The 14,377-nt window shown below is 33.8% G+C and overlaps 1 pseudogene; it reads right to left on the bottom strand.

Moving 5' to 3' along the window:
- Positions 1-13,470: 13,470 nt before the first annotated feature.
- LOC103733796 lies at positions 13,471-14,036 on the bottom strand (annotated as a pseudogene).
- Positions 14,037-14,377: the final 341 nt, after the last annotated feature.

Genomic DNA, 14,377 nt, shown 5'->3' with positions numbered 1-14,377 from the left:
AGCTGTTAAATATAATATTTGTAAAATTTGTAAGGAGATAATTTGTTGTGGCTTATTCTTTGCCACAGCAGTTACCTAATTCAGACAATGGATGATAAATGTCAGAATTCTGGTAAGAGATTCAAAGAATCAAGTAACATGAAAATTGAATTCTGTTGGTTTATTAGACTCTGAAATGATAAAAGGTATTTTATAGGCTTATGAATGATTGAGGTTATCCAAACAGTGTCAGCCTATTAATGCTGCAACTCTTCTCTAACAAAAAGCTTTGGATCTATAATACTCTATTTGATGCCACCTGGGATATGAAATTTGAAGAAAAAAATTACATCTAAGAATTCCAAATGCAATTGACTTCAGTGATTGAACCTCAAATGAACTTGGAATCTTTAGCTTACTGGATAATTTGTTCCACTTCCTTTACTCTGACACTATAGAAATATAAAATGTATTAGAGAGTCTTTAAAGAGCAATTAAAAAACTGTTTTCCTGCTACTAAGATGACAGTCCAGAGAATTCAAATGTGAAGTTTAGCCACTTGGGTATAAAAGATACAGAACCTTTTGTTTTTTTTATTTTTCAAGTACCTCAGGGTTGAAACAAAGTAATTGACCAGTGGAGACCAATTCAATACAATGAGATAGACATAACTATAAAAACTTGATGTATAAATTCATTTTTACTGATTATAAAATAATGATATTATGTTAATAAAATAAATTGTATAGTGCACTTAAAATGTATAAAATTGCTTTCCTGTGCATTTACAATAATTCTGTTTGCTAAAATCATTAAACTTACTGCTCTAGTTCGCTTTCAATTGCTGTGACAAAACACTCTGACCAACACCAACTTGGGGAGAAAAGGATATATTGTAGCCTACATCTCCTAGGTCACAGTTCATCACTAAAGGAGCCCAAGGTAGGAATTCAGGGCAGGAACCTGGAGGCAAGATGTGAAGAACAGGCCATGGAGGAATGCTGCTTGCTGTCTTGTTCCCCTGGCCTTTCTCAACCTGCTTTCTTGTATAATACAGAACAAACTGCCTAGGGGTGGCACCACCCACATTGGACCTTTCCAGATCACTCAAAAATCAGTAAAATACCCCACAGACATGGCCACAGGCCAGTCCAATGGAGGAATTCTCCAATTGAGGCTCCCTCTACCCAGGTGTGTCAAGTTGACAATTAGAGTTATTCAGCACACTTACAAAATTAATTGTTGAGTTTTAATCACATTAAAATACTTCTTCCCTATTGGATTGGATGTGTTTTATTATAAGAGGACATATGAATATCTCCCCGTAATAGAAAACTTACCAGAGGCTCACAGAGCAGTAACAAAATCTGCATCTCTATTTATTAGTTTATTTTTCCAGAGATTGAAACTGTTCACTAACTTCTGATATTTAATGAGTTCTAAAACTGTGAAACATATTCTCCCATGCAAATATACCTTAGAAGTACCTGTAGGTCCATTTTAAGATATGATTAAAATTGTTTGATAAAATTCTGTATTTGATAGCATATTATTTAAGAAATAGACAAGCTAATATTTGTTTCTCACTTTCATAAATACTTTGATCTAAATTACTGTATTCATATTAGACAATTAAAAATAAATTTCATGCAGAAGAGTTTTGTATGTGGATGGAGGTAATTACTGTTATTATTATTATATTATTATTATTAATTACTTATCTTTTTGAGACAGGGTCTCCCTGTTGCTCCAGCTTGCCTGGAACTCACAACATAGACCAGGCTAGACTCAATCTCACAGAGATCCACTTGCCTCTACTTCCCTAGTTAAGGATTAAAGGCATGTGCCACCACACCTAAACAGCCTAAATTTAAAAGAAATATTTCAAGTTTTGGAAGTTGATCAAGTGCTGAGGCAATAGCCTGTGCAATTTTGGGAGTCTCTTGGACTACCCTGGCCAACAACTCAAGGGGAAGTTTGCCTGTCTAGCACTGTTTCTGATTATAAAGCATATGTCTACACACATGAACTCATGTAGAGATGAAATGCCCAAACTTAAGTGACACACTTACAATGGAACTTTTACTTCAAGGAACATAGTGGAACAAGGGGTAGAAAAAATATTAATGAATGTCTCAACTCTCATCAAGGAAGCTCACTCCTGTAACACGGGGCAATGAACCCAGGGTTTAGAACCATTGTGGAGGGGGAAAGGGAGTAGGAAGAGTGTAAGAACCAGGGGAGGAGGTACCTGACCAAATGGAGGTAGAGACTTACAGGCTCCTGAGACCTGGCTCATATGAATTTGCAGCAGTGGTGACAACATGCACAAGAATCATGCAAACTCAAGCAGTCAAAAGCCCAGTATAGCACTGTGGAAAAGGGCAGTCTTAGCCAAAGAATTGATGGGGAGCTGATTGCTACTAGGTGAGGAAGATCTGACCTTCTTTAAGGAAGTGACTCTAGATAGGCTGACTAGACCCTGGTGGATGAATTTGCACTGAGGTATGTCAGGCTATACTAACTTCACTCAATAGGCAATAACATAAATGACAGAATACATGAAATCCAGCGGGGGGGAGGGGGTCTGGGAGGGTGCTGTTGGGAAAGGGGGTATAAAGATGTTCAATTAGTTGTTTATGAAATACACAATAAAAGCAATAAAAAGAAAAGAAAAGAAAACTTTCATTCATGTGAATGACAATCTTGAAAGTTTCATCTCACTCCTCATTTGTGTTCCTTTTCTAATTTCTACCCATTAGTTTGCTTTTTGCTTTGATTATATTGTCCTTTAAAAATACTTTCTACATAATTATAAATTTTACTATATTTAAAATACTATATTATCTGAAATGTCTGACCTGATCATGCTAATTATAATTACCCCCATTGAATTAATATAATTTTCAATGCAAATTGCCTTTTTGGTGCTTTTTTTTACTCACATGCTTCTGTAAATAAACTCACACCCAATCTACTCTAAACAACCACAATGAAACCTAATGAGTTAAAAAATAAAATATGAAAGTGGAAGTGGTGTTAGTTGGAAACAAGAAGGTGATTAATGGAAAAGGGAAATTGAAAAGGAGAGAATATAATTAAAATACATTGCATATATATATGAAAATAATGAAATTATTTTGTGTAATTTATATATGTCAACAAAAACATTATCATTTAGTGTCTATTTCCTTGTTTTCTTCTTTAAGTAAAATGAGAAGAGAAGAGCACCCTGTAAGTTTAACATCCTAGACATTCATCTTCTTATTTTGAGAGTATATTTTTAGTACATATTGGGACTAAAAAATATATGTTGAACAAATAGATAAAACTTTTAACAGTATCCATATAATGGGATTTGTTTCTAGTTAATAGCTTTAGAAAAATATGTCTGAAAATGGATTACTCTATAATTCTTTTATGATGTTACATATAAAATTTAAGAGACATGTCCATGCAGTGTGGATGATACTATTCTAGAAAACTTACAAGAAAATCTCTGTGTTATGCACCCAGTCATAGCCATTCTTCCTTGCCTGTCTTGAAAAGTCTAACAAAAACACTCTTGTAGAACTCAAAATCATTGCTGAATAATTTTGTAGCCTCAAAAATTATTGTCTAAAAATATCAAGGCTAATGAGTAAAATGAGTTTGAAACATGATACTCAAAACCAAATGCTTTTACAACCATATCATTAACAAACCCTATAGTTTTCCTATAAGGAATATGAACATAGTTAAAATATTGTTTCTAGTAAATACGGAAGTATTTAGACAACATAAAATTTATGTATTAAAAAACTTCCAAGATAAAATTCTGTAATGAGAATTTAGGCTGCAGAATGTTGAAAAGCAAAAAAAGAAAATGCATAATAATGATTTGAAGCTCTGAAACAGGCCTACAGCCTACTAGAGAAATTGGCCTGAATGTTCTTCTATGTGGCACAGTGTTCTACAGGGTCTTCCTCAGTTTAGCATTGTCAGAGGATCTGAACTCTGCTGTCATTACTTGCTAGTGCAAAAAGTTAATGAGTGGGAGCAAACAGTAATTGAACTCAAATGATGTTTGCCTTTTTTCGTAGATATTCAATGACTATAATTTTCACCCAAATCATTCAGCATTACAGCAATGATTAATTATAGAGATACATATTTTGTTATAAGCACATGAAAGAATATTTTCATATTTTTTCTCCAAACCATAGATCTGAGTTAGAGAATATCTCATCTTTGATATTTAATGGAAAGTTTGCTTCATCAAAAAGTCAGCTGTTGTTTGCATTTTTTGTTTGTGCTTTGTACAGTCCTAACATTCCTACCACTTCATATAAGTCCATCGTTAGAAAAGATTTCCAGAATGCATAGTGAATGGTACAAAATTATAATTTCTTATGTATACATGAGTATAACAAATATGTTTTCTATTTAGTCATTGGCCAAGAAACTGATGAAAAATCTAGAAATTTCCTTTAAGAGTTTTCATATTCATCTTATGAGAACTATTAGAATAACAACTGTTAGAAGCCTGGCCTCCGTTGCTAAGTGTACAGATAACTTAGTTGCTTAGAATTTATTGGCATGATTTTTTTTTAATTTTACAGTATTTTCCAAACTTCTTTCTCTATAATTAAAACAAAATAGCTCTGTAATTTACATATCCATTTGTGCATGGTGTCATTCTTTGGAGCTGCTTCCAGGACCCCTCCTAATAATTAATACCTGCAGATTCTCAAGTTCTTATATTAAATAAATAGCAAAGTATGTGCACATCGACAATGCATATCCCTTATATTATATACAATGCCAGAGACCAGGTAAAATATGTGCAATTCATTGTTATTTTGCTAATTTCTCTAATAATTTGAGCTTATGTATAAGGATAAACATCTTTAAATGATAAATATTATGTTAAAGTTCATTTTGTTTTTCAATAGTATTTTTAAAATTTTCATCTTAGATTTTCATTTTTTTTGGAAAATTTATAAGTAAATATTTCTCCATTTCATTTTTAATAGTTTTCATCAATAAATGTTCCATACATTAACTGTTCATGTTTTTAAAAATTAAGTCATTTATTAATATTTTATGTGCATGAGTATTATGCCTGCATGTATCTAAGTGCACTCGTGTTGTCCAGTGCTTGCGGAGGATCAAAGAGGGCATCTGATACCCTAGAACTGAGTTACAGACGGTTGTTAGTTGCCATGTGGGTATTGGGATTTGAATCCCAGTCTTCTGTAAGAACAGTCAATGCTCTTAACCCCTGAGTCACCTTTCCAGCTCCTAACTCTTCACAACTTTAAAGTATGTGTGTAAGAAAAATAGCATGCATCCCTGCAATAAATTACATTTTATGTATATATCCTTAGAAATTAGTATTTCTCCACTTCTCAGTCTATCATATGCTGGTATAACCAAATTATTTTTAAAAGGCATACCAGAATTTTCATGTATACTCTTTAATACAAATTTGAAAGACATTTTGCATGTCTACCCAAAATAATAAGTGACACTAATATCTAATGTTTTCTTTTTCTAAATTGAGATCTTACTTTTAGACAATATCTACATAAGAAATCCTTACATTGTAATATGTAATTTTTTTCACCAAGAGCAGTATTCGATTTAGATTCAAAATTGTATAACAAGAATAAATCAAGCTATGAAGTCAAAGAAGATATGGAGCACAATGAAATTTATACTTTATGAAATGTCAATTTCAAATAATTTTGAATCAGTAGTCTTAGTTGTTTGACTCCTCTAAAAAAAGTTTCATTGATTTATGTAAGGCCAAAAAATGGCAATTGACTTTGTAACTAATACTGTGGAGGATGAGCCAGGACTGCAGTGGAAGCAGGGTCAATATGGACTGCACAAATGCTTAGACACACAAAGAAGTGAAACTAACACTTTAATCTTTGTTATGAAAGACTGAGATTATAATTCTCTTCAGGTATTGTAAAATAACAACATATGCATTATATTTCTTTACCTCAGATTTCTTCACTCATAAATAGGTAAATGTAAGACCTATGTAAATTCCAAGTTGTATGTTCAAATGAAGGAAAGATAAGTTTTAATTACTTATATCTCAGACAAACCCTTGTCTTGGTGAAACAAAGTTCCAAAGATCCCCTGACACCCAATTTTATCTTTACCATGATTTCCCAATACATTCATATTAAAGTATGTTTCATAAAGACAGAAATTCTTGGAAAATGTCAGAGTAAAGTGTTATGAATATTCACATATAATAAAGTTTAATTGTCTACACTTGGCTCTCCCACTATGTCTTTGGTCCAGGTTGATTTTCTTTCTTTTTTTAATCAAAGTAACACAAAGGAAGTTGAAAGGGTAGGTAAAGCACACGCTTCAGCATTTTCTAGCCCTGCGCCCTGCAGGCCATGATTCACGTGGAAATGATTTAAGGGTTACAGCACCTATGTTTATAATTTTAACATCCATAATGTAGTAAAGAAAGCATTCAGGATGCTGTCAGATTGAAACACACTGGAGACCTTTGATGTGTTACCTTAAACTTTCAGGTTAATTTTCTTTTCTGCATTCTTCAGTGAATTTTTAAGAGCCATCTCTGAAAACACATTTAAAGGTCTTATAACATGCTACTGATTGGTAAAGTTGGAGTCCTGCCCTAGTCTTTACTTTCATTATTTAAAAATTCCTATGCAAGCATTCATCACCTTTAAAATTAGCCAGCATACCCTTTATTAAAGTGTTGACCTTATGCACCCAATTAAACTGTAAATAAAGCTGGCAGGCATCAGCTAGCTGCTATGTTCAACAGCTAATGGTTAGTTATCCAACAGTTAGCATTAGAAAATCTCCTTGTTTTATAAATAAAATGATTGAAACAGTGAGCTTGTCTTGTTTATGTGAAAAATAATAAATGGTAATGCAGATTAAAAATGTTTTGCTCTCATAAATTTTATGCATAAAAGTAAAGTTTGATTAAAGATTGGATAACTGCTTTGGTGGAGTTGGTTACATATAGTATAGTGCAAAGAAAACTTGAAATCTAGAGAGCAGGGAAGTCTCTACCTAGTTGTCATAGCTTTTATAGCAAGCCCCATTTTAGGACAGCTGTCTCTAAAAGGGCACACACAATCTTACCATACAATCTAGGTGTTGAAGGTGTATAGCTACTTAATCTGATATGGTAATACTGAAAAAAATTCATTTCTATAAATTAAATCAGTAAGGAAATGATAGTATCTATTCGTGTCTCTGAATTATTCTAAAATTTCTTTAGTAGTGATATAGAATTCAGCTAAATTTTACAGGCAACCTTTAAATAATTATTTTGGTCAGACTTCGAAGTTCCTAATAAACCAGAAAGTTTTCATAGCTGACAGATAAGGGATATGGAAGCTTCAACAAGACCTCAGATTATAATGATGACTTTCCATGTGGAAAAGAAGGTGTTATGATTTCAGGGACAATTGATTATTGAATTTTTTGGCCCATTTGGTACTTTTCCATATCATGACTCTGTCTAATGATAAAACTGATGAATTGAAAACAAAGAAAATTATTAAAGGATCAAGCAATTTGAAAAAATACGTATCTTTAAGACAAACATTTTCAGACCCATTCAAACTTCCAGTGCTGTGAGTGACCTGTTGACTGCAAAAGGATAATAATTTCTATCTTACCCTCAGAGACATGGAAGTAACCTCAAGACACAAAGGACTGAAAGTGTTTAGCTAAGCAATTTATGTCTCATTAAAAGCACACTCTGTACAGGCACTCAGTTATTACTCTGATCTTTCACTTAAAATAACAATTATATAAAGACTATGATTCCATACAAAAAAAAAACACCTTCTTAAATGATGCCTTAGAAATTGAACTCTACTAGGTAATATTATTTTGAAAGGTGAAAGATGTGTGTTCCTGAGTGAGGTCAGAACATCAGTTGTTGTATTAGTTAAATAGAAATTATGCTTTCACAACATTTTAAACATTTTAAAAATGTTTCATTGTATGTTTTGCTTAAATAGCATAACTGTACTAAAAACTTTAATTAAGAGTTGTAATAAAAAAAGTAATGAAATGTAGGAAAAACATGTTTTCCTGTTCCATTGTGGTTTTTCTACAGTTGGTCAATGTCAATTTTGTATCAAAAGCATCAGCATTGCTCTTTGCAATTCAGACCTAGCAGCCCCACTGCCCAGCCCATTACTAAATGTGTTCCTTTGTCTCTATACTGGACAAGAACAATACTTTAAACAAAATTCCTGCGTGGAAATAAAATGTGTAAGTAAAAGAGTTGGGCATGGTGACATATGCCTTCAATCCCAGAAAACAAAAGATACACTTCATTAATAAAATGCACAGAATCCAAAATATTCAATGTGGTTTATTTAAATATCTCATTGTTCTGCAGCATTTCCCAAGTAGCCAAAACTAAGTGTAACTGAAATACAGTATGATAGAAGTTTCCAGATGCCCTAGCTGTTCTTTCCTCTGTAGGCATGGATGTTTCCCCTGTAGACTTTCCTCATAATGCCAGAGTGAAAGTGAAATCTAAGGTGATTTAATCTGGTAGTTAAAGGATATCCGTGTTAAAACTGATCAATTCATTTAATACATTTTGTATTTTCTACAAATGATTATAATAAATTTCACTCTACCTACGTGCTCCTTTTCAGCTATTCTCTCTGACATCCACTATAAACAAAATATTATCTGACATCCACTATAAACCAAATCTGTCTTTGTAAACCCTAAAATTTCATTCTCCAAACATTTCCTTTAGCAATATGTAAAATGACTTTGACCTTAGATTTCCCTCACATTGTCTCCAAATTTTCTTGGGCATACACATTTTTTTATCCAATAAAATGTGGGGGAAATAGGGATTATATAAACAGCAACACTTTAAATAGCTTCCCTTCTAAAACTTGAGGAAAGCTGTTTTCTCATCTTCTGTAGCCGAGATCAGCAAAGCAAGACTCACCAGCAATCAGGACTACTGCCTGTTTCCTAATATATTGTCCACGGCTGATTTTGCACTGCTATAAAGGCAGAACTGAACAGCTGTGCCTGAGATCATATGGTCCACAAAAGTTGTTTATTGCATAGCTGTTTAGAGAGAATTTTGCTGAACCTTGCTCTAGACAACCTGGAGTTGCAGATAAACTTCAGTTCACTGTGCTCTGAAAACAGCCAGGGAAACACTGTACCCAAAATAAGTGGCTCTATTGTAGTCCCCTTCAGAGGAGTAGGGATGTTATATACTCCTTTTGAAAGAGCATCATGTCATTTCCCTCTCTCTGCTATTTACCACTGATGCATGCACATTTTCAACAGGGTCTTAGATATTTTCTCTGACCTAGGAACAGCATTTTCCATTAGAACTAGCCTGTCATATAATATTTAACCATTTTACACTTATATAGAAACCTCCATATTGACATTCTGTATAAATTTAAAACAATTACAGTGATGAAACTATCACACCTCTTAATTCCAATTAAACTGAAACTTCTTTGGCAGAGTGATTTCTGTGCTAATATTTATTTGAAAATTCTTTAAATACAATTTCAAGATCTTTAAACTTATCAAGGACTGAGGAGTATCTTACATGTTTTGTGAATTTGATAAGAAAAAGAAAACTGACAGAATAACATGTTTATTTCTTTTTCTATATTGTATGTCCTATTATTATATTGTGTGTTTTGCTTTAAGGGTATATGTTCTGACTGTGGCAATATATGTTATAGAGTCTAACTATACATTAAATGTGCTGGACCTTAGATAAACATAATATTGCAGATCTGGAAGTCAATCCTGTCTTCTTCCATGCATGAGAAGTGTGGGTGTGGCAGCATTTTGTCAGTATTTCTATTTTCAGTATTTGAGATGCAATATTAAGGGTTTTCTTTATGTCATTACAAATAGGCTGGGTTACACAATTGTTATGATCACAGCTGCACAGAGTCTTCATGTGGACTGAATGGATAGGTCCCTGGAAATTTTGTATGCTGAAATTTTGCTCTTAAAACAAAATAATAAAGTGAGATATTTTTTGCATATAATTAAGCTATGAAGGTGAACACTTTGGATGAGATTAGGGCCTTTATAAATGAAGTCCTAATTATCTAGCTCTCTGTTTTTTTTTTCTGAATGTGACAATAAACAGTTAGGATTCTATACCCCAAAATAGAACCCACACCAGGACTAGGAAATAGAAAATGTGGAATTTTATTCTCAAACTTCCAGTCTCCATTAGCTTGAAAGATATTGTGTACTTTGCCCATAAGCCACTCAGGATATGGTACTTTGTAGAACAGCCTGAATTAAGACATTCATATTCACTATAAAACTTATTTGACAGACTTATGCCCAAAGCCTTCAGAATAATTATTCAACAGAGCCATAACCATATGCTATGAATTTTAATATATGCCAATCTTTCCACCAGGAATATACACAGGATTCCATAGGTTCTGATTGTTACTTTAAAATCTGTGTTTAGAAAAATGAAGATAACATTCAAGGAGAATTCTAAGTATTGTCTTTCTTCTCTTCATTTACTATCTCTTCCACTTTTCTGTTTATTTATTTTTCTTTAATTTACATTTGGTCTTTTTGAGACAGGGTCTCCCTGTAGCCCCAGCTGACCTTGGACTCGCTATATAGACCAGGCTGGACTTGAACTCACAGAGATCCATCTGCCTCTGCTTCCTGAGTGCTGGAATTAAAGGCATGTGACATGATGCCCACACTTGCCTTTATTTTTTTTAATAAGAAGCATTATGTGGTTTCCAACTACTCTAGACTAAGAGGTTTTAATCAGCATTTGTTTGAAAAGTTTGTCACAGCAAAAACCTAGAATTATAATATGAAAAGGAATATATTATTTGTACATAAATGAATCAATATATAAATTTCCATGTACGCTTATACCGTGTAATTGTTTTACATTGTAAAAATTATTTATTATTTTTTTTTTGATTTACGCTTCAAAATTGCATGAGTTCCAAAAGTGAGGAAATAATTCATGGGCCTATAGTGCTTTTGAAAATAATATTTATGAATTATAAAAATGTACATTTATATAGTATGAAATGAAAATATTTTAAGAAAGTTTAAGCATATACAACATATTCAACCTCACAAAATCTGTTTTGATGAGAACATTTGCATTATACAAGGGTCTTCAATTTACCAAGGATTAAACACTGAGCTATTCTTTTTTGATAGGGTCTCCCTAACCCCAACAGGCCCAGAACTCACTATGCAGACCAGGAGGAGGAGGGCCTAGATCTCACAGAGATCCACCTGCCTCTGCCTTCTGAGTGGTGGGATTAAAGGTGTGTGCCACCAAACCCAGCTTCACTGAGTGATTCTTTAAGTTGTCACAACCCAGTTTTTCTTCTAAAAGAGGGGTTAGGACACTTCCTACAGTCATACATGCCTGACTTCAGCATAACTATGTGGATGAGAGTACATGTGGCCAGCTAGAGGGCCTTTGAGAGAAGATACTGAGCAGTTAAAAGTATCCTGTGCAACAGACTTGGGAATACTACATAAAATCTCCTCAACTCTGAGGGCTAGCAATCATCTGTGTACACCTGCACTGTTACTCATTTACATGGGAAAGCACATTAGAATGATGAACTTTTCAAGAAGAGTTTTGCAAAGGCCCTATAACTGTTTTCTGTAACTTTGCAATTCTCTTAATGGAAAAAAAACTTCCAATGAAGAAAGAAGAGAATTGTTACTGAATATGTTAAAGCTGTAGTGAAATGCTTTTTTCTAATCATGTAGTTATTAATTTTTTTTAATTATTAAAAAATAATAATTCTTCAAAACATAAAAATTTGTTCCTTAATAATTATTAGATGTGAAAAACATTACCATTGAAATCTACCTGATGACTTTATATCCATGCTCAGATGCCAAGGAGCTCAGAAACTAATCGACTGTGACTAGTAATAATCAGATACATAGAGATTAGAAATGCACGTGCAAACATCTTAATGTCAATTGCATTAAAAATGAATTTTTCTGTATGAAACTGTGTATTTTAATAATGAAATGGAGATCTTTTTGAAAGGTTAAAAATCTCATTTAATTTTATGTCTTATAGGGTTTATATTGAGTACAATATTGTATAACTGCAATAATTCAACTTTTGTACACATAAAAATTTACAGCCAATTTTGAAAGAGATGTATCTTAGCTCAGGAAATTGTTATTGAATATGTCAATGCTGTTGTAATGAAATGCTTCTTCTAAGTATGTGTTTAATAAATAAATAATTTTTAAAAAATCAAACAAGAACAAAACAGAGTAAGTATTTAACTTGTAAACTTTGAGGCCAGGAGAAAAAGGTGGCTACTTGCTCTGCTCTCATTTCAAGTCATTCCCTGCCATCCCTGGGAAAATGTACAGTAGGTTTCCTGCCTCCATCTCTTTCTTATCCTAACAACTCATTGTTTCCTGCCAGATTTTACCTGGCTGACCACACATTTAAGCTTTGCAAAGCTACAGTACTTTGATGCTATTTGAGGTTTAAAGAAGGAAAGAGTTAAGGTAAAATAATACATCAACATACAACTAATTAATATTTAAAATGTTGTTATAATTTTATTTCTACTTTTGATTGTAAAATTCAAAACAAAACCTATAAATACACAATCCCAGAGTTTACCCAGAAGAGTCAACAGTTCTTTGGCAATGATAGGCATGTAATAGGGCTGTGTCTTGTTGATTGACATACTTTGATCAGAAGTCTAAAATGTTGACTTTCATTAGAAAATAACTGGAAATTATTACATTAATTCTTTAAATATTAAGAACTCTTAGTAAACAGACTATAAATGATCGAATTTAATTTTTCCTGATAATGAAATTATGTGGCATTTTCTGAGGCAGCACAAACTCCACTACATGAGCAAACAGAATGGAAACAGTAAGAATATTTTGCAAAAATATTTTAAGGTTAACTTTAGTATAGTATGAGAATAAATTAATAGTCAGTTGCAGTCTTTTTGGTGACAAAACCCAAGAAAATGGACGAATATATAGAAAACGCACGGCCCAGAGAAGTTAACAAAGTGTTTATATATTTGTAACCAAGCAAAGTAATCATTCATTTTGTCTTCTGTCAACATATCATCAACCACACAAAAATAAACTTCAGTCTGATACTTCTAAGTGGAAAACTGAATACACTTGGTCTAGAGTTCTGCCTGAATTTCGGGATTCATAGAGAGCAAATTAACCAGTTCTGTTAAAAGGCGGCTATAAAAGCACACGTCATCACAAGCACTACAAGAGCTTTAAAATCTAGTTAAGAGCAAAGAAAGAATGAAATTTCTTAACCTATCTGGAGAGAGAAGGCTGTAAACCCAAAAGTAGAAAGAAGGGTGTGTTGGCGTTCTGGCAGGATTCTAGGGCATCTCTCTAATTTACAGAGAGCATGGCAAAAGGAAACCTCGTACTCCTTCTGCGGTCAGGTCAGACTTGTTCCGGAAAGCGGGCCAGTCTCTGGGACAGTTCATCCTCCTCAGCCCAGGCCACGCTGGTGCCTAAGGAGCAGGTCTCACCCTGCGGCAGCTGGGTGTTGAGGTCGAGGCCCACCTCATCTGCCGATTCCTGGAGCAGCATATCCACTTGGTTCTGGGGAGTGGTCAGCGTCGTGGTGCTGCTCATCCTGTCTTCCATTTGTTGTGTCTGGACTTTCAGTGTCTCGAACTGGTGCTCGAATTTGGCCATCAGAGCAGAGATCTTCTCCAGATTCATGGTCTTCAACGTGGCATCCACCGACTTAACCACACCGGCCATGAACTTGGTCACTTTGCCCACCGTCACTGCAGTCTGGAATCTGGCAGCCACTGCATCCGCATGTGCACTCATTATCACGAAATTCACCACCTGGTTCTTCTGGCCACTTCCATGTTGCCCTTCTGAATGGCCTTTTTGATTTTGGCCTTTTCGGCCTGCTCCTTATTGCATTTTTTCCTCACTCCTGCTCAGTTCTTTGCGAACTTGAGGTTGAACAGGTGTTTCTCCATATTGGACATGTTATACCATGTTATTATGATGACATAAAAGCATAAATATGACTAAACCATATATTTATATTTGAAGAGACACTATGGTGTTGAAATAAAGAGATTAAATAACATTTCTGAGTTTCAGGGTTTTTTTTTTTTCCCCATTTCATGTACCATATCACAATTCATGGCATAAAAAGCTATTTGTCACATTGTAAATATAGTACATAACTATATTCTTTATTCAGTGGTGCTTGCTTTGTTAGCATTAGATTCTCAGTAGGCATGTTTCAAAAACAAAAAAGCTAAGCATTTTGGTGTACATTCACAATCTTAATGCTGGGAAGGTGGAAAGAGGCATGTCTCTG

This window comes from Nannospalax galili, unplaced genomic scaffold (assembly GCF_000622305.1).
Source record: "Nannospalax galili isolate Female #2095 unplaced genomic scaffold, S.galili_v1.0 scaffold176, whole genome shotgun sequence".
In the NCBI taxonomy this organism is placed as follows: domain Eukaryota; kingdom Metazoa; phylum Chordata; class Mammalia; order Rodentia; family Spalacidae; genus Nannospalax; species Nannospalax galili.
This window is presented reverse-complemented; position numbering and strand designations above follow the sequence as displayed.